At 36.0% G+C, this 22,129-nt stretch overlaps 1 protein-coding gene across 1 annotated transcript in view; it reads left to right on the forward strand.

Moving 5' to 3' along the window:
* The window catches only part of GPR137C (G protein-coupled receptor 137C), a 55,172-nt gene that overhangs the window by 742 nt on the left and 32,301 nt on the right, over positions 1 to 22,129 (forward strand). The gene's annotated exons all lie outside the window — the stretch shown is intronic.

Below are 22,129 nucleotides of genomic sequence, written 5' to 3' on the forward strand. Positions count from 1 at the left end.
AACTTGAAACAGCAGGACCAGCCTTTGTTCAGCGTCCTGGCCCTCTAAGGGAAGGTGTCGGTGCCACCGACAAAGTGGCATCGCAAAAAGTAGCAGCCCCAGTAGCTCTGCTGAAGCTGGACTGTGTTGAGAGAGGTTGGATGCTGAGGTAGCAGCAGCTCTGCTGAAGCTGGACTGCTGCCAGCCATTACGTCACCAGGCAGAGCTGTTCCTCTGCTATTGTTGCTGCGTTTCTTTTATTAGAAGCTTTATTCTCTCCTGCATCTCCTTTCCCCGGGCTCGATAAGCCTCACACAGATTCCGTTCGATAGTTCTCCGGCGGGGTTAATAAGCCATAACCAATGTCGAGGATCAGTATAAAGACCTCCGTAAAGCCCCGAGTGTGTTTGCCCCAGTTGCTTCATGTTTTGTTTTGGCTATTTATCCTACCTCTTATAGACTAGTCTTTTTTTTTTTTTTTTGAGCTAATTAAGAGAGAAAATACTAGCTTAACCTGCGCCTATTGCAGAAACAAACCACCAAACTGTTTTTTCAATAACTTGCTTAATAGCTGGAACCTAATCACACCCCCTTTCTCTTTTATGAGGAATTGCTGGTTGGTTTGCATTGTTCTGCAGCACTTAGGTATTTAACCCATTTCAAACAGGTTTGGGAGTGTAAGGTTGTCAATCATGTGTGCCAGCTAGTGGTATTTAAGCCACAGTATTTTGAGAATTGCCAAAAAAAAAAAAAAAAAACAATTCCCCCGCCCTCCCCGCAAAAAAAAAAAAAATCTTGAGGAGGAGAGGAAACAAGGTGACATCATATGCTTAATACTGACTAATATAGAACAATATTGGTCTATGCAGCTAATCCTCTCAAAGGCTTTTGGAGGTGATGAGAATTAACATAGTTCTGAGCAAAAGTAAAAAAACATTTGAGGCAGATTAAGTGTTTATATTCCCTGCGTAAACCAACTCTTTTCTCCCATAATAGCTAGGAAGTAGAATGCATAATTTTAAAAGCACAGTCATAACTTCAGCTTTTTACCACACTAAAAACAACAGTTCAGAATAGGCAACAAAACTAATTTAGCTTTAATTCCCCATCATTTGGAAGTCCAAGCAATACAATGACAAAAACCCAAACATTAAGAAGCCGTAAGTAAAAAGCATGGGTAATCATAAATCAAATAAACATGCCAGTCATGTCACTTATTTGAAGATGTTCTGATCTTCTAGTTGTTGTTTAAACTGTTATAACACTTCAGTCCTTCATAGTTAAGCTGATACATTGTATTCTTCCTGACACAATTTCTGATACACTACCAGCAACATCTCATCATTAAAGCTTTGCTCTAGCTTCAGATATAGTTAATTTACCTCAGAGTGACTAGCAGTCCTTAGGCCATGAGTATCAGATAATTTGTTTTTCCCCTATGCATTTTTGACTAACAAAGTCATATTAATGACTCATCGTAAAATAATTGGTGGGCATTTCATAAAGTAGCTAAATACTCTTTTTACTTTTTTCTTGAGATATAACATATAACATAAAGTGCATAAAGCTTAAGTATACAGCTAGGTGAAATTTTACATACACTCGTGTTACCACCACTAGATTAAAATATACAGCATTTTAAGTGCCCCAGAAGGTCCGCTTGTGCCCTTTACCAGTCATACCTGTCACCCTGAGGTAAACACAATGTGAGTAAACATTATCACAATAGAAAAAAAGCATCTGTATTTAAGCTCAAAATTCTAAAAGTATACTTCTACACAATAAACTACACAATAAACTTCTACACAATAAACTACACAATATCTAGATTGGGTTTTCAGTCTTTTGATTGCTGTTATTCCAAGCTAGTGACAGAGAATTTAAACATCTAAAAGTCTTCCTGTTAAATGGATCTCTTGTTTGTTTCATGTACTTTTTAAAAAGCAATAAGATTCTATTACCCTAGAAAACATAATTTGGAAAGAAGCTGAACTAAAGTTTTTTTCATTTTGTAGTGTCTCCTAGAAAGAGTGTAGGTTGTTTGTCTATCCTTTTTTTTAGTAAAATTAACAATTTTAAGACACATAACTATAACTTGAACAAATTTTCAACCTGTTTAGAAAGAGATATTTTAACCAGAAATCATTTCCATATTCACTAAAAAAATCCAAAGGAATCTATATTTAAAATAGTATTTGAATTCAAATTTTTATATCAATTTCAAGTAACTGGAAGCACACTTCTTATTGACCGTTCTGAATGAATAAAGCTTTCCCAATGAGTTCTTTGTTTTTTCTTTTTTAAAATAAATTTATTTTATTTATTTATTTTTGGCTGCGTTGGGTCTTCGTTGCTGTGCCCAGGCTTTCTCTAGTTGCAGCGAGTGGGGGCTACTGTTCATTGCAGTGCGCGGGCTTCTCATTGCGGTGGCTTCTCTTGTTGTGGAGCACGGGCTCTAGGTGCGCGGGCTTCAGTAGTTGTGACACGAAGGCTCAGTAGTTGTGGCTTGCAGGCTCTAGAGCACAGGCTCAGTAGTTGTGGCACACGGGCTTAGTTGCTCCGCGGCATGTGGGATCTTCCCAGACCGGGGCTCGAACCCATGTCCCCTGCATTGGCAGGCGGATTCTTAACCACTGCGCCACCAGAGAATCCCCCCAGTGAGTTCTTTGTATTATAGCAAAGCGATATGGAAAGTCTACATGGTGACAAAAACAAAACTTAACTAAAATTTGACCTTTTTTTTAACAAAAGGCCCTTATATCTGTTTTAAATAGTTGTGCTTCTTGATTACCAAATCACTCTGTCTTTACTGTCATATTAAATGCCAATTTCATTTTACTTTTGACCTCTTTAAAGTATTTGTTGTGTCCATTTCTCACTAATTAAAAACATCCTAACTTTAAGGACTTAGTTACAAAGAACCATAGAGCAGTGTAAAAATAAAGTTAGTAAAACAACCATTACTACTTTGAATACATTTTGCTAGTTCTTCTAAAAATAAGTTTTCGAAAAGTTAAGACTGGGCTTCCCTGGTGGTGCAGTTGTTAAGAATCCCCCTGCCAATGCAGGGGACACAGGTTCGAGCCCTGGTCCGGGAAGATCCCACATGCTGCGGAGCAACTAAGCCCGTGCTCCACAACTACTGAGCCTGCACTGTAGAACCAGCAAGCCACAACTACTGAGCCCACGTGCCTAGAGCCCATGCTTCACAACAAAAGAAGCCACTGCAGTGAGAAGCCCGCGCACTGCAAAGAAGAGCAGCCCCCCCCGCCACAACTAGAGAAAGCCCGCGCACAGTAACGAAGACCCAACGCAGCCAAAAATAAATAAAATAAAAAATAAATTTATATTAAAAAGTTAAGGGCTTCCCTGGTGGTGCAGTGGTTGGGGGTCTGCCTGCCGATGCAGGGGGCGCGGGTTCATGTCCTGGTCCAGGGGAATCCCACGTGCCACGGAGCGGCTGGGCCTGTGCTCCGTGGCAGGAGAGGCCACAGCAGTGAGAGGCCTGCTTACCGAAAAAAAAAAAAAAAAGTTAAGACTGCCTAAACCACTCTTTCTTTTGTTGACTACACTTGAATGGAATTCAAATGAGGGGGAGTAACCCTTTCTGAAATAATTAGATTTACCATACTTAACCTCCTGGAAGCAGATAGTTGAAAAAAAGAAAAAAAGAAAAACCTGTACACTAAGTTAAAAACACCTATTGAACTTTTTCCAGCATGATTAATAGAACGTGTACTTTACCAGAGAACGGTTCACAGTCCTGTATGTTTAACAGAGAAGGTTTCAGTCTTTAAAACAAATTATGTGATAAAACATGGTACCTACCATTGGAACAAGTAAAAGGACTAAAAATGAGTGTTGATAGTATACTATCTTTGGAGTATTGTTGATGTATGCCAAAATCAATGAATTCATCTCCATGACCCATAGTGACATTTTTTTCTTGCAATTTTGTAAAATGGGTGCCAGTTGCTTAATCGGGATAAAATGCAGTGACTAAATCACAGTGCCAAAACAGCTAGGAAAATTAAATTCAGAATCTTAACTCTTATATTCATGGATGCTATCATTGTCCCTGACATTGGATATATTCTTCCAAATATTGATGGAATGTCAAACAACATGGAGTGCAACTTAACAGGTACTTTGGTTTTGTTACCATGTTCTGTGATTTCTCACAAAAGTATTTCTACCACCTAAAATAGAAATTCCTTAAGGAAAAGAAGTTATTTTATCATACTTTAATCTCATAGAACAATGGTGAATATATTTTTGAATGACAATCTTGAAAAGGCCAAAATCTTGAAAATATTTAGCTATCTAAAATTTGAGAGTTAATTTTGATGAATATGTGAGGTAAATTATTTGTGTACTTTCTGGGATCTTTATATTTTCTGCCTAAAAGATTGCTTATGATATGAATGCTAAGATTCTCTTAGATTTTCTTGGTTTAGTTAGTTACTTCTGATTACTACAGGTAAAATCTTACTAATGAAGCCACTTTAATATATTAGAGTTTTGCTTAGCAAAACTATTCTTATATCATGGCAAATGGCCCATGATAATTAGGGCTTTGCTAATTTGATTTCAACAAATTCTATTAAACAGAAAAGTCTGCAGAACAAGCAAGTCTCACATCATGAGTCAGTTACTATTTACTGGAAATCGTGGTTTTGTCAATGTTGGGTTTTTATCCATAACTGTGATTATGAACTGTTTTTATCCAAATCTTCTAAACTGTTCTATCCATTAACTTGATTCTGTTTTTCCTGAGATCATCTGTGAAGCAAGAGTTTGCGATACAGTTCCATGGCAAAGACCTGATTACAATGCCTTACATTCTATGTGATTTAATATTTTCAAAGCACTTCATAACAGTTGTCTTCATAATCCCTATGAAATAGGTAGATATAAACAAGGTGTGATTTGTCCAAGGTTTTATGGCTAATATAATATGTATCAGAAATGAGACTACTGCATAGCCCACAGGCTATAAAGTCTTGTCAAGTGATCGCTCCCTGTGAACTTTTCTGAATACCATTAACACTGTTTATTATTTAGTGCTCACTATTTAACTTGCTTTCCCATTTTCCACCATTTCAAACCTTTTCCACTCTCCAGCAAACTTTTTTCCTCCTTCATACTCAGCACATGACCCTCGCCTCCTAGTTTATAGAAATAGAAACCAGGGCCATCTGGCTGAACAGAGATTCCGAGAAATGCCTTAAAATGCTACAGAGAGCATTTAATCCCTTTCAATGAATGATTGAGCTGGTAAGTGAGGAAGTTCCTCAGAGACAAGAAACCACAAAAAAAGAAGTGAATATGAAATTATAAAGTACCACACAAATGTTTGTCTTGGGTTTGGGGGTAGTTGCTAGCTGCTTCCTGCTAACCTAAAGCCTGGATTTCAATGTGCTGGGGTTCTGAAGAGGTGACACAGGAGGCAATACCTGGTGGCGAGGTCTAAACAAAGAACTCATCTGCTCCAACTTAAAGCCAGGACTCTCGGAACACACATCTTCAGTGGATGAATTATGGGATAAATAAGCAGGTCCTTAGAGGTTGGTGGTGGGATTTATGCTTGTCTCTGTCTTGGCTCTGGGTGAAGGAGGTACAAATTGAGGAAAGAAATGTCTTCTCTGAAAATATGTAACAAGCTTATTCTCACACAAGTTTGAAGCCTGAAATCACACTTCTGTGATTTTAGAGGGGGAAATATCCTGGGTTGGTGGTAACCTCAAGGACCTGGAAGGAGCAAATGCAAATAATCTGTTGAGGAGTGTACTATACTCCCAGAATCCGGACAAATAAAATTTGAAAGAACATGAGCTCAAAATGAAAAATCACTCTAGGGACTCTTCCCTGCAAAGATTGAAGATGTCAGAATTATCAGATAGATTGTGTAAAATTTTCACTTATCTGATTTAAGTAAGTAAACACTGGTGATATATGATAAAGAAATAATCAAAATTGACTAGGCACATTTGGAGAAAAGTCATTTTTTAAATGAAAAATACAATTAAAATTAGAAACTGTAATGAACTGAACAGATTAAATAGCTAAAAAGAAATCATTAAGCTCAAAGATCTGAGGGAGAAAATCACCCAGAATATAGCCCAGAGAAATAAAAGATGGAAATAAGAGATTAAGAGAGAATGAAGATATAATGAGCAGGTCCAGTGTATATCTAATTAGAATTTCAGAGAAATTACTTAAAAGAATAATGACTTAGAGTTTTCCCAAATTTATGAAAGATGCCAAATTTCAAATTCAGAGAGCCCAAAAAACCCAAGACAGGTTAAAAGAAAACTAACAAAGAGTAAAACCTCAAAATACCAAAGACAAAATGTTTTTAAAACAATTAGAGATAATATTACCAACAAAGGAATGAAAGTTAGTTTTTGTTGGCATTTCATTAACAACTAATGAATCCAGAAGATGGTGAAACATCTTGAAAATGCTGAGAGAAAATAACCAGCAAAATTCTACCCACAATAAAACTATCAATAATAAGGGTGAAATAAAAGCTAAGTTGGGAGTGACATCAGCAAGATGGTGATGGACCCTCCATCCCCCTGAAAACATACTGATCAGCAACAAGTCACAAATTCCCTTTGTGAGAGATCCAGAAACGAATTGAAAGGCTCCTGCACTGCAGGTGAACACAAAACGAGAATCACCAAAACCAGTAGGGAGATTTGAGACAGACTCTCGTCAGAGTCCCTGACCCCAGCACAGTGCCATAAAATTGGGAAGAGACCTCCTAGGTCTCAGCTTCTCCCAGAGGAGGGAAGGGGTTAGTTCACATGTCCAGCACCCCAGCTTTTCTTGGGGAGCTCCCCAGAGATCAGGCTTCTGTCTTGCCAGTCTTAGAACCCTGACAGGTTCAGTACAGTTTAGACACCTGGAGGAGAATGGAGACAGCAATTTGAACTGGCAGACAACATAGCTCCCCTGCTTCCTCAGCACAGAACGAGCAAACCAGAACTACAGCTTCCTGCTACTCCCTGAGGAGGGAACGAGTTGGTAGAGGCCCCCAAAGGCTCTGGACAAGTTGATTGGTGACAGTGTTCTACTGTCCAAGGCCAGTCCATGAAGATTGGGAGAGGTACCTGTTTTGTCTAATGCACAGACAGTAATGCAGAGAGTTGAGAAAAATGAAGAATCAGGCAGAGATGTTTCAAACAAAGCAAGATAAATCTCCAGAAACCCTAATGAAACAGGTATATAATTTACCTGACAGAGAATTCAAAATAACTGTCATTAAGATGCTAACTACAGGCAAGAGAACAAAGCATGAGAAATTTCAACAGAGATAGAAAATGTTAAGGGAATTCCCTGGCGGTCCAGTGGTTAGGACTTCGCTCTTCCACTGCAGGGGGCATGGGTTCAAACGCTGGTAAGGAAACTAAGATCCCACAAGCCACACAGCACAGCCAAAAAAAAAAAAAAAAAAGTACAAAACAGAAATCATGGAGCTGAAGAACATGAAAACTGAAGTGAAAAATTCACTTGAGCAGTTCATCAATAGACTAGATATCAGACAGGAGAAAGGATCAGTGAACTTTAAGACAAGTCATTGGAAATAATTTAGTCAGAAAAGAAAAAGGAATGAAAAAGAATGAACAAAACTAAAGGGACTTATGGTACACCATCAAACAGATCCATATACACATTGAATCCCAGACAGAGAAGAAAGTACCAGAAAGCTTATTCGATGATGATGATAATGATGACTGAAAAATTCCCAAAACTAGAGTAGAAAATGGACATCCAGATCCAAGAAGTCAAAAGAATACAAAGAAATCCACACCAAGACACATTATAATCAAATTATCAGAAGTCAAAGGCCTTTGAATTTTGAAAGCAGAGAAGGAAGAGACTTGTCACAGGGGAACCCCTACAAGACTATAAGAAATTTTTCAGCAGAAATTTTGCAGGCCAGAAAAAGAGCAGGATAATCTTATTAAAGTGCTAAGAGAAAACAACAACAACAACAAAACGCCAAGTAAGAATAACATACTCTGCAAAACTAGCCTTCAAAAAATAGAGAGATCATGACCTTCCCAGATAAACAAAAGCTGAAGGTCACCACTAGACCTGTCTTGTAAGAAATGCTAAAGAGAGTTCTTCAGGTTGAAACAAAATGATGCTAAAAAGTAACACAGTAGCATAGGTATGAAACTCATTGATAAAGATGAATATATAGACAAATACAGAATATTGTATTACTATAATGGTGGTGGGTAAATCACTTTTAATTCTAGTATAAAAGTTAAGAATAAATATTAAACTAACTATAAAGATATTAAAAGATACACAATATAAACAGATGTAAGTTATGACAACAATAAAATGTTGGAGGGTGGGTGGAAGAAGTTTAAGTGTAGAGTTTTTGTATGCAGTTGAATTTATCAGCTTTAAATAGACTGTTTCATAAGATATTTTTTGTAAGCCTTAAGGTAACCACACACACGGACATACACCACACACACACTATAGAAGTTACACAAAATTAAAATGGAAAATAATCAAAGTATATCAATATGAAAAAAAATTAACAAAACAGGAAGACAGCAAGAGAGGAAATAACAGACCAAAGAACTACAAAGCTAATAGAAAAACATCAACAAAATAGCAATATAAATAGTTTCTTTCCAGTAAGTACTTTAAATGTAAATTGATTAAACTCCCCAATCAAAGGACATAAGAGTTGCTGAATGGACTAAAAATATAAAAGACCAAACTGTATGCTGTCTACAAGAAACTCACTTTCGATTTAAAGGTACACGTAGACTGAAAATAAAAGGATGGAAAAAGATACTACGCAAATAGTAACCAAAAGAATGCAGGGGTTGCTTTAGTTAGACAAAACAGACTTTAAGTCAAAAACTGTCATAAGAGGCAAAGAAGGACATTATATTATTATATTATGAAAGGGTCAATCCTCCAGGTAGATATAACAATTATAAATATGCATCCAATATCAGAGTACCTAAACATATAAAACAAATATTGACAGAACGGAAGGGAGAAATAAGACAGTAACACCATAACAGTAAGAGACTTCAATGCCCCACTTTCAATAACGGATAGAACATCCAGACAGAAGATCAATAAAGAAACCAAGCACTTGAGCAACATTATGGACCAAATGGCACTGACAGACATATGTAGAACATTTCACACAACAGCAGCAAAATACACATTCTTCTCAAGCACACATAGATCTTGCTCCAGGGTAGATTGCATGTTAGGTCACAAAATAAGTCTTAGCGCATTTAATAAGATTAAGATCATACAAAGTATCTTTTCCGACTACAGTGAAATGAAACTAAAACTCAATAGCAGAAGTAAAACTGGAAAATTTACAACTATGTGAAAATTAACACACTGTTGAACAACCATTGGGTCAAAGAAATCAAAAAGGAAATTAGAAAATATGTCTTGACAAAAGAAAACACAACATTCCCCAAATTATGGGTTGCAGCAAAAGCAGTACTAAGAGAGATTTCCATAAGCACCTACATTTGAAAAGAAGAAAGATCTCAGATGAACAGCCTAACTTTACACCTCAAGGAGCTGAAAAAAAGAACAAACTAAGCCCAGAATTAGCAGAAGGAAGGAGATAACAAAGATCAGAGCAGAAATAAACAAAATAGAGAATTAAAAAACAATTTTAAAAATTGATGAAACTAAGTTTTTTGAAAAGCTAAATAAAATTGACAAACTCTTAGCTAGACAATTAAGAAAAAAAGACAAAATAAGTAAAAGCAGAAATGAAAGAAGAGACATTACAACTGATGCCACAGAAATAAAAAGGGTCATAAGAGACTACTATAAGTAGTTATATACCAACAAGCTGAATAACTGAGAAGAAATCGATAAATTCCCATAAACATACAACCTACCAAGACTGAATCATGAAGAAACAGAAAGTATGAACAGACCTATAACTAGTATGGAGATTGAATCAATAATCAAAAAGCTCCCAGTAAAGAAACGTCCAGACCCAGATGGCTTCACTGGAGAATTCTACCAAATATTTAAAGAGTTAATATCAGTTATTCTCAAACATTTCCAAAAAAATTGAAGAGGAGAGAAGACTTCCTAACTAGTTCAATGAGGCCAGCATCACCTTGATACTAAAGCCAAAGATACCACCTGAAAAGAAAACTACAGGCCAGTATTCCTGATGAATATAGATGCAAAAGTCCTCAACAAAATACTATCAAACTGAATCCAACAGCACATTAAAAGTGTTATACACCATGACCAAGTGGGAATTACCTCTGAGATATATGGATGGTTCAAGAAAATCAATTAATGTAATATACCACATTAACAGAACAAAAGATAAGTCACATCTTTACAATAGATGCAGAAAAGGCATTTGACAAAATTTAACACCCTTTCATGATAAAAACTCAACAGAGAATAGAAAAAAAATACTTCAATGTAACAAAAAAAAGCTACAACTAACATCATTTTTTTTAATGTCTTGAGATATTTTCTGATTTCCCTTCTGCTTTCTTCCTTGACCCAATGGTTCTTCAAGAATGTGTTGTTTAATTTTCTAGTTTTACTTCTGCTCTTAGAAAATATAAAGAATATAAAAAATATGCAAGGAAATAACAAAAAATGCCAGTCATTGAGTATAATTTCTTTTTATTTCATGGAACACTTTTAGAAATTGACAACATACTAGAGCATGAAAGCAACACTTAACAAATTAGAGGCAGTGAGACACAGTGACTGAGAGTACATCTCAACCACTTACTGGCTCTGCCTATGTCCCATTTCCAAAAATGGATAATAATAATACATACTCCATAGGGTTATTGTGAGGACTAACTGATACAAAAATCAGAAAAAAATAATTATAAAAATAACTTCAGGGAACTATATTCAATATCCTGTCATAAACCATAATGGAAAAGAATATGAAAAAGAATATATGTATAACTGAATCACTTTGCTATACAGCAGAAATTAACACAACATTGTAAATCAACTACAATAATTTTTTTTAAAAAATAATTGCAAATATCTCTCATGAACATAGATTCAAAAATCCTTGACAAATCAAATCCAAATATATAGATAAAGGATAACATATCATGACAAAATATGTTTTATCCCAAGAATACAACATTGGTTTAACATTCAAAAATCAATGTAATAAACCATATTTGCAGTGTAGGGGAGAAAATCATACCATCTCAATAGATACAGGAAAAGAATTTGACAAAATTCAACAACCATTCATGATTTTTTTAAAAAATCAACTTTTAGCAAACTAAGAACAGAAATTCCTCAATCTACTAAAGAGCGTCTACAAAAATACCTGTAGCCAACATAATAATGATGAAAGACTGAAAGATTACTCCCTATGCAAGAGGCAGGTACTTCACTTCTTGTCCTAGCCATTGTGCTGGAGGTTCAGCCATTGCAACAAGGTAAGGAAAAAAAGACAAACATTAGAAAGAAAGAAGTAAAATTGTCTTTATTTGTAGGTGACATGATTGAGGAAAAAATTTTAATGAACCTGCAAAAATCAACTAGAGCTAATAAGTGAATTTAAGAAGTTTGCAGGATAAAACTATTTCATATACTAGCAGAAAACAATTGAAAAAAGAAATATAAAAACAATTCCATCTACGATAGTGCCCCACCCCAAATTAAAATATTTATGAATAAATAATATATGTGCAAGATCTTTACAATGAAAACTACAAAACTACTGAGAGAAATTAAAGAAGGCCTAAGTAAATGGCAAAAAATACCCTGGAAGAACCATTATTTTTAAGATATCACTTCTCCCCTAAATTGATATATATATTCAATGCAATCCCAATTAAAATATTAGCAGGATTTTTTGGTAGCAGTTGCCAAGATTATTTTTAAATGTATGTAGAAATACAGAGCATTTAGAATAGCGGAAACAATTTTGAAAAAGAAAACCAAAGTTGGATGATCACACTACCTGATTTCAAGACTTCCTGTAAAGCTATAGTAATTGAGACATTGTAATACTAGGGAAAAGATAGACATATAGATCAATGGAGAAGAAATGAGAATGCAGAATTAGACCCACACATATATAGTCAATAGACTTTTTACAAAGGTGCTCAGGTAATTGAGTGAGGAAACGAACATTTTTTTCAATAAATGGTTCTGAAATAATTGGGTATCCATATGGGGAACAATGAATACTGATTCTTACGTCACACCATACTTAGAAATCTACTTGCTATGGATCATAGACCTAAATGTAAAAGCTAAAACTCGTAGAAGAAAATCTTCATTACTTTGTAGGAGCCAAACATTTCTTAGGAAACAAAAAGCATGAACCCAAATTGACAAGACTTTATCAAAATAAAAGCTTGTTTTTTGCAAAACGGATAATGATTTGCAGCACATGTATCTGGCAAAGTACTTGTATCCAGAATAAATGAAGAACTCTTACAACTCAACAGTAAGAAAATCCAATAAATATGGGCAAAATATTTTAACAGACACTTCACAAAAGAAGATGTATGCGTGGCCAAGAAGCACATGAAAAGATGCTCATGATCGTTAGTCATCAGGAAAATGAAAATTACAACAATGAGATACCATTAAATATTGACTAGAAAGACTAAAATTAAGATGATTATACCAACTATTGCCAAAGATGTGTATTAATAAGAAAATATACCCTGATGATAGGAATATAGTTTTACAACCACTTTGGAAAGCAGTTGGACAGTTTTTGAAAAGTGAAACGCCATAAAACAGCTGTTGAAGTCCTAGAGGCCCAAGAGAAACAAAAGCATATGCCCATACAAAAACTTGAATGTGAATGTTCGTAGTAGCTTTATTCACAATGGCCCAAAACTGAAATTAACCCAAATATCCATAAAAAGCAAAGGGATAAACAAAATATGGTATATCCATACAAAGGAGTATACTTTGCAGTAAGAAAGGAACGTGCTAGTGATAAAAACAACAACATGGATGTATCTAAAAAATCAGTATGTAGAATGAAAGAAGCCAGACAAAAATGAGCTCACACTATGGCATTACATTTATAGTAAATTTTAGAAACTGCAGACTAACCTATAGTCACAAAAAGTGGATTACCTATTGCTTGGGGCCTGGGGCAGGATGAAATTTAGTGCGTGTGGAAAGATTCTGTATTTGATTGCAGTGGTGGTTTCACAGGTTGCAAAAGTATGACAAGACTCATCAAATTGTGCACCCACATACATATATTATACCTCAATGAAATTGATTCCCCCTGCAAAAACAAAAACAGTGCAGAGGTTTGAAATATAATCTGAGAATAAGACCTAAAGTGAGGAAGAATGTAAAAAGTGTAGCCCCGTCACTTAGCAGCTCTGTGTAACTTCATAAAGTTATGTGGGTAAATGACATAACTTCTCTATGCCTATTTCCTCATTTATAAAAATGAGAATAATAATAGTACTTACCTCATAGAATCATTGTGAGGAGTAAAGTATATAATTCATATAAAATCTTTAGAGTGGTACCTGCCAAATGGTGATGATTGTTAGCTATTAATATTAAATTTCAAAAAATTAGGATTTCTTAGACTATGTTCTCTCACCCCCAAATAACTCTTTGAATTCAGTAACAGAAATAAAGTGTGAAAGTTTATTTAGAAAAATTTTAAACACTTATGAACACATGGGTAAAGGATGTAATCACAATGAAATTTAGAAAATACTTAGAATATGATAATAAAAATACTATATATCAGAACTTTATATGAAGCAGCTAAACTGGCACACAGAAGTAAATCTGGAACTTCAAATGTTTACATTAGAAAAGAAGAGCCTGAAATTTAGCAAGTTAAGTAAGCATCCAATTTTATGTTAAAAAAAAAGATAAACCCAAAGGAAATAAGCAGAAGGAAATTAATGTAGAGATTAATAAAATAGAAAACATAATAATGAAGAGGCTTAACAAAACCAAGAGCTACCTCATACTTTTTTTTCATGGTCAAATTTCTTCAGGGGTGACCATATACGTACTCACCATCTTCTCACTTCCCCAGCCACTCTAATCTGCTTTGCCCCATCACTCTACCAAAAGAGCTGTTGCCTAAGGCTCACAGTGACCTTCCTATCAACAAGTTCATTAGGCACTTTTCAGTCCTCACCCAGGTTCATCTCTCAGCAGCAATTGACTCCATAATTTTCTCTATAACACTTCCACTGGCTAGCACACTGTCCTGGATTTTTTTTTTTTTTTAAACTACCTTGCTTGCTTCTCTTCACGCTCATCTGCCTCTGCCTTGCCCTCAGAGGTTGAAGATTCTCAAGACCTAAGCCTAGGTCCCTTGCTCTTGCCAAGTGATTACATCCACATTCTTGGTATCATACCACTTAAACGCAGATGACTCACGTACACATATCTATGATCCTAACACAGACTCTGAGCTCTCGCTTTCTATATTGTACACCTATTTGACATCTCTTCAAGGATATCTGAAGCCCTCAGATTCAGCACATCCATATCCAGCATATTCAACTGAGCTCAGGATCTTTCCTCCTCTCTCCCCACGCTACCCCTATTTTCCCCAAAACCTCACCTTCCTCTTTTCTTCCCCATTTCAGTGACTGGCACTGCTATCCATGTATTTACGTAGTTCAGAAACCTATGAGTCATTGCTGCTGCGTTCTCTCTCATACCTCACTTTCACCCCATTCCCAAATCCTGTCTGTTACCTCCTAACATCTCTTAAGTCCATTCACTTCTTCCCATCCACAATGCCTGGTGCATACTACCATCTATCTATTGCCTAGTCTATGGCAGTTAGCGTCCTAATTGCTGTGTCTATATCCTCTGGGTCTTACTCAAAAAGAGCTTCCTTTAAAACAGGGGTCCTAAACTCAAAGGCCTAGAGGGCCCTGGATATTACCCTCTGAGAGATAATAGGGAATGGTAGTGACTATGGTGTATTAGAGAGCATATATCTAAAGAGGGCACTACATTAATTCAGTTTCAGCTGTGAGATGACATTGACAAATCATCTGATTTTTCAAGAGAAAGAAATTTGGATTTTTTAATAGGAAATCTACTTTTTAAATAATGGAATTGAAGTATTGTTTAAAAAAAATACCATAGGCTAACACTGGTTAAGCCAAACAAAACATTTTGTGAATCAGATCCAACCCATAGGCTACTAATCTGTATTTCCTTCTCCTCCCCCTTTTGTTTTTTCTGTATTATCTTCCTTAGAGGAATAAAACAAATCAACGCCATATTTTCTTTATAATGTCCGTATAACAAAGCTAAATTACATTTAATACCCATTAAAATGAACTCTGAGTAATTTACACCTTAATTTATGGGAAGTTTATGTTGTTCTAAGTTTGACCAAATATAAAGAAAGTACTATACATCCCCTTGTGATATACCATCAATGTCTGCCTCGCTCTACTATACTATATACATTGCTTTAGGTCAGCCATTATTGTACATTTGTTTTGAAGGAAATTTTGCATGCTCTTCAGCACCTAATATGTGTGATCAATACTTAATGACTTGGATGGTTGAGCAAATTCATGGTAAAGTAAAGGAGTTTAAAAGAAATGTTTCCTCCACACAAATAAAATCAGAATCTCTAACTTAGCGAAGTAGAACTTTGCATCTAACTTGTTTTAACTAAAGACAAACTTCTATAAATTAAGTGTCCTTGTTATCTTTTTATTTTAACTTTGTTGAGGGGTCTGTTTAAGTAGTTTAATTTCATCAATAGTCCTGAACTAGAATTCTGAGAATATGAGTTCTGGTCCAAATCCTATTCTACTTGGCTAATTGATATCTGTCAAATCACTACTTTTCTGGGCCAGTTGTTTAATTTGTAAAGTGGTTAGTCTCAGTGATATCTAAGACACCTGTAGTTCTCATAGTCTGACACTGATAAAGCTTCTAGAATTTGAGGGTTTCTTTAAAAAATCTCTTCTTACTTTATGACCTAGTTCTGAAATCTAATACAGTGTCTGTGAATGCTACCTCTGAGATATGAATGCCAATTTTTAAATTACACATATCATGTAAAAACCAAAGTTTAGTTTGTTTAGGACATAAATATTTAAATATTTAGAATCATCTGCTTTCTGAAATAAGGTGTAGCTGTATATTTCAAATATGTTCTAACTTTTAACAAAAATTCAATTACAGCTGCCATTTTTCATTAGCATGTTGATCACATGCTACAATTTTTTTCAGCTTTAATATCTCAGTATAAAAATGCTTAAGTAATATTTTCTTCAACTTTTGTGCTCTTTCCTCAGCTATTGTGTAGGACTTTGTCCAGTTGCTGATGAAGCCACCTAGGCTGGTTTGAGGTGATACTGTGTACTCTAGGGAACTTTTCTCTCATACCGTGGAATTAGCAGGTTTTAAGCTAATGTGAATGATCATCATCACTGATTATGTTCAAACTGTTATTGTTCTTAAGAAATCTAGATGGAAAGAAAGCAAGCAGTGTTCCTTCTGCCTTTTTCTCCCTTGGGATATTCTATTACTTCTTCTGATACATTCTGCCCTTTTTTTCCCCACCATTATCTGTCAGAACGATATTCTCCAATGACTCTGGCTCTCTGTCTTTATCTTTACAAAAAGCAATTCTGCTATCTTCCTAGTTTGAAAAGCATGAAAGGTTTTATGAAAATCAGTAATATACAATGGGGGATTTTGTGTTGGAAAAACTTTTTAAAGGATAGCACAGTTTCAGCCCAAATACAATTTAGATTAATTTCCTAACAATTCTAAATCCATAATGTATGAGACTCTTAGTTCAGAAATAAATACTTTATATTCCTTAATATATGTTAAATTTTCTTCAGAGCTGTGCATAGTAAACTAATGAGCAATCCATAGTAATGTGTTATATTTCAGGGTGATTTTCAATAATGAAAACTCACAAATTTTCCTCCTTATAAAATTAATACTTCATTCCTGAAAAAATAGTTATTTATGCTTTTTTAAAAATGTACTTCTAAGGGCTTCCCTGGTGGAGCAGTGGTTGAGAGTCTGCCTGCTGATGCAAGGGACACGGGTTTGTGCCCCGGTCGGGGAGGATCCCACGTGCCGCGGAGCGGCTAGGCCTGTGAGCCATGGCCACTGAGCCTGCACTTCCAGAGCCTGTGCTCCGCAACGGGAGAGGCCACAACAGTGAGGGGCCCACATACCGCAAAAAAAGAAAAAAAAAAAAATATATATATATATACACTTCTAGTTAAGTAAAGGGTATGGTAAAAGTACTTGATAGTCTGAAAAATAACACAAAATGAAGGTGTTAAGCTGCTTCTAGATCATTATATTTTACTAAACTGATCATTTGGTTTCTGAATATATTTTTCTTGGGCATGTTAATTCTTCAGATCTTGAGCAGCTAACAAATAGTTGCAGTGACATATATATGACACTACTATTAATAAAGCAGTATTTGTCACCCTAAAAATGAAGGAATTAACTTGAACTATGTACCATCAAAGATCTAAATGTACAAATGTATCAAAGAAAACCAGGATCCCTATGAGCCTTGAATTAGGAGTCAGGACACCTGGGTTTTAATCCTTTCAATTTCCTGTGTATTCCTAGACAATCCACTTAATCTCTAAAGTGCAGCTTTATTTATAAAATTAAGTTATTGAATTAAATCTCTAAGGTTTCTCTTAGTCCAGGAGAAGCTGGGACAAGTTTCCAGTTGTCCTATCCCAGCAGAGTGTTACGGACAGTGCTTATTCTCCTAGCAACAATATGTGACAACACCTATGAAGTATTGCCAACCAGGAGAGCTTACCTAAGACATGCTGTCCAGGTTTTTTATTGGGGATCAGCCAGATAGGCATGGAGCATCTCCCTGGCAGACTTTAATTACTCAGTCTCCAACCTCTTCAAAGGTCAAAATGATACCAAATGGCCTGGGTCACATTAATCACATGTTAGCATAAATTATTATGGTGGTCACATGGCCACCATAAATCACATTGTTAACATAAATTATTTGGTATGGCCCAAGGCCCCAGGTAAACAAAGATATTCTTATCAGGCAAGATATTCCAAGGATTCAGAAATATCTTCCAAGAGCTAGGCAAGAGCCAGATCTTTCTGTGGAATGTGCAGGGTTTAGACAACTCAGGCCTGCTGAGTTAATCCTTTGCTGCATACTTTTCAGTGAAGTAATCCTCTAGAGCCTTCTTGAGGAAGGGTGCTTGGTGAGCAATTTCTGGAGGCTTTTCATGTCAAATATTTTTTGCTCTACTGTCATATTTAATTGATAGTTTATAGAATTCTAGGTTGGAGATAATTTTCCCTGAGGATTTTTAAGGTGTTGCTCCACTTCCGGTGTTGTTATTGAAGCTTGAAAGCCATTCTGATTCTTGATCATTTCTATGTGAATTGTTTTTTTCTTTACTGAAAACTATTAGATTTTTCTTTGACCCTAGTGTTCTGAAATGATGTCTCTTCACATGGATCTGTTTTCTATCCATTTTGCTGGGCATTGAACATGCCCTTTTAATTTAGTCACATGTATCCTTTAGTTTGGGGAAACATTCTTGAATTTTTCATTGATTTTCTCCCCTCCTTTGTTTCTGTTCTCTCCTTCTGGAACTCCTAACATTTGGATGTTGGACATCCAAACAGATCTTTTTCTTACCTCTTCTCTCCTATTTTTCATCTGTCTTTTGTCTCTACTTTTTTTAGGGAGATTCCCCCAACTTCTAGCCCCTCTCTTGACATTTTAATTTCTACTAGCTTGTTTAATTTCTATAATCTCTTTTTTTTCCTCTGAATTTTTTTTTATTAAAAGCATCTTGTTTTTGTTTCATGAACACAATATTTTATCTCTCTGATTCTATTAATAATAACATTGTTTAGTTTTTTCTTTATAATTTTCTTTTTTCTATTAGTTTGTTGTGATCTCTATCTTTCATTGAAAACTTTTGAGCTATCTGGTTATCCTTGGCTGTCTGTTCATAATTAAGAGTGGAAGCTCTAAGCATGTGGGTGAGGCATGTACACACTAGGTGATCTGGCTGGACGATTTGTTAGGGAACCTATGATGATGGTATACTTAGGTCTTTCCTCTTGGGCCACTCAGATTTCTCTGGGGGAAAAGTATTCTAATCCTTCAGAGAATAAAGGTATAGTTTACAACACTTTGAGAACCTAGTCAGGGAAGAGGGTTTGGGCATGGGGGAATCCCTTTACTTGGTGTTCATTACTAAGCTCCCTGTTTTTTGGAATGGTGCCAAACTATCAACTGTGCCTGCCATCTAACTCTTACTCCAGGCCAGAATAGCCTCTTCAGAGAATAAACACACAGATATCTGGCAGAATAAATAAGTGGCATTTCAGGGCATGGGCTAGGGAAAGAGATTTAGGGATCTAACTGCTCTTAAACAGCTTTTATCTACCCCTGTTTTAGCCACTTCCACCTCTCAGTTCCAGTGGTACTTGGTTCTCTTGGTTCCTGAACCTTTTGAAGGTTCTGAAATATTTATCAGCTTGGTTCTCAGTCCTCCTCACTACTGGCTTGGGATTCATCACATTTTGTTGATGATCCCTAAGACCACACTCAGCCTCAGTGACTTGCTAGAAGGACTTAGAGTTGTTATACTCATGGTTACAGTTTGTTACAGTTCACGGATAGGGTAAAATCAGCAAAGGGAAACGACACATGGAGTAAGGTCCAGAGGAAACCAGGAACAAGCTTCCAAGAGTCCTCTCCCAGTAGGGCCACATTTCTTCCATAATGAGTTGTGACAACATGTGAAATGTTACTTACCAAGGAAGCTCATTAGAAATTCAGTGCCAAAGTTTTTTATTGGGGCTTAGTCATATAAGCACTCTTTGCCCAACACCAAAATTCCAGACTTCCATAAGGAAAGCAGGTGTTGTGTATAAACCATATTGTTTGCACAAAAAGCTTAGGCACAATGAAATACATTTATCATTTAGGGAATGGTGAGAATCTTCCCAAAAATCCAAGTTCCCAAATGCCAGCCAAGTACCAGCCTTACAAGCAGGCTTTTCTAAGGATAGCAGTCTCAGGCATACTATATTAACTCTTTTCTGCACACATATCCATCTGCTTTCTAGCTTCCAACACTTTGTTATTGTATCCTTTCCCATTCTACTCACATTTATGGGTTTATCTCTTTTAAGAAAATCCCTTTGCTATTGTTTTAGTGGAGTTTCAGGTGAGAACAATTAGACATTTATCTTCAGTATTAACATGGAATTTTATTAAATTGTAAATCAAAACACCCCACTTTAATTGTATAAAATCATTTTTAAGCAACTTGAGAGAAAACAGACTAAGCAAAGAGAAGAAACTTTAAATTTAAAAAAAGATGTTAGTATCCTAAGAGAGTGACAGAAAGAGATTGTATCCTCTGTATCCTAGAAAGAAGAGGCTGCTGTAAAGAAAAAATATTTAGAAGATTTTTAAAAAGGAGTTTTTAAAAAATGAAATATAGGATAGGCATTGAAAGAGAACATCTGAGAAAAGTCTGGCTACTCACCTTATAGCTAAGGCATATAAAAGCTTCTTTTTTTTTTTTTTTTTTTTTTTGCGGTATGCGGGCCTCTCACTGCTGTGGCCTCTCCCGTTGCGGAGCAACAGACTCCGGACGCGCAGGCTCAGCGGCCATGGCTCACGGGCACAGCTGCTCCACAGCATGTGGGATCTTCCCAGACCGGGGCACGAACCCGTGTCCCCTGCATCGGCAGGTGGACTCTCAACCACTGCGCCACCAGGGAAGCCCAAAAGCTTCATTTTTTTTTAATATGCAGCACTAGCAAGGGCAAGCTTGGGAATGGTGCACTACTCTCCATAGGAACTTAAATTGAGATGGAATCTAAGGAAACTGCTTCTGTGAAAGAAATCTACATAGTTGGAAATATATGCCTATCTATTCAGAATGGGGAAGAGACTTTGTTCACCCCAATTTATTTTTGCATCAATTCCAATGTTTATATAGATATGTTCTCCAATAAAGTTTCTATTTCAAATCAACAAACTCGGGAAAATTGACTTGACAAAACGAAATTGTAGGAGCTTCCCTGGTGGCACAGTGGTTGGGAGTCTGCCTGCCAATGCAGGGGATGCGGGTTCATGCCCCGGTCGGGGGGGATCCCACATGCCGTGGAGCAGCTGGGCCCGTGACCCATGGCCACTGAGCCTGCACGTCCGGAGCCTGTGCTCCGCAATGGGAGAGGCCACAATAGTGAGAGGCCCACGTACCACAAAAAAAAAAAATTAAAAAAAAGAAATTGTATAGAAAAGCACCCATTCTATAGGTATTTCAGTATCTACTATCTCCAAGCAGCATGGTTCTGAATGCCATGAGAGACAGTAAATGATATATAGCTCCATGGTGACTCTTCCTCAAATCTTGGGATACCTGTATTAACTAAACTTATATTAGATAACATTCACAAATAAAATATATTTATCATACTCTCATCTTTCTTCCCTCTACTTGAAGAACTAAATAGGGAGACAAAAATGAGAGTCTGAATTACAAAATAACAAAATCATTTCAGATCATTCATAAATAGGTTAAATATTTTAAAATGTTTGCTAGTGATGAGTGTTTTAAATCTTCATTAATTCAAAAATTATAAACTGATATTTTCTAAATTAGGGACTACTAGTTTGTAGGTAGGGAAAAAAGTAGGTTATATGATGAAAAACATTTGATATCCATCAACCCATATAATTGTTCATAATTTTAGAATAAATAATAATATCCTTCTAAAATAGCCCATTTAAATTCTAAAATTTGTGTGGAAATGCAAAAGACCCCAAATAGCCAAAGTAATCTTGAGAAAGAAGAACAGAGCTGGAGATATGCTCCTGACTTCAGACTATACTACAAAGTTAAGTCATCAAAACAGTCTATCCTGGCACAAAAACAGACTTATAGATGAATGGAACAGAATAAAGAGCCCAGAAGTAAACCCATGCACCTATGGTCAATTAATCTAGGACAAAAGAGGCGAGAATATACAATGGGGAAAAGACAAGTCTCTTCAATAAGTGGTGTGGGAAAAATGAACAGCTACATGTAAAAGAATGAAATTAGAACATATTCTCACACCATATACACAAATA

This window comes from Globicephala melas, chromosome 2 (genome assembly GCF_963455315.2).
Source record: "Globicephala melas chromosome 2, mGloMel1.2, whole genome shotgun sequence".
NCBI classification, from domain to species: domain Eukaryota; kingdom Metazoa; phylum Chordata; class Mammalia; order Artiodactyla; family Delphinidae; genus Globicephala; species Globicephala melas.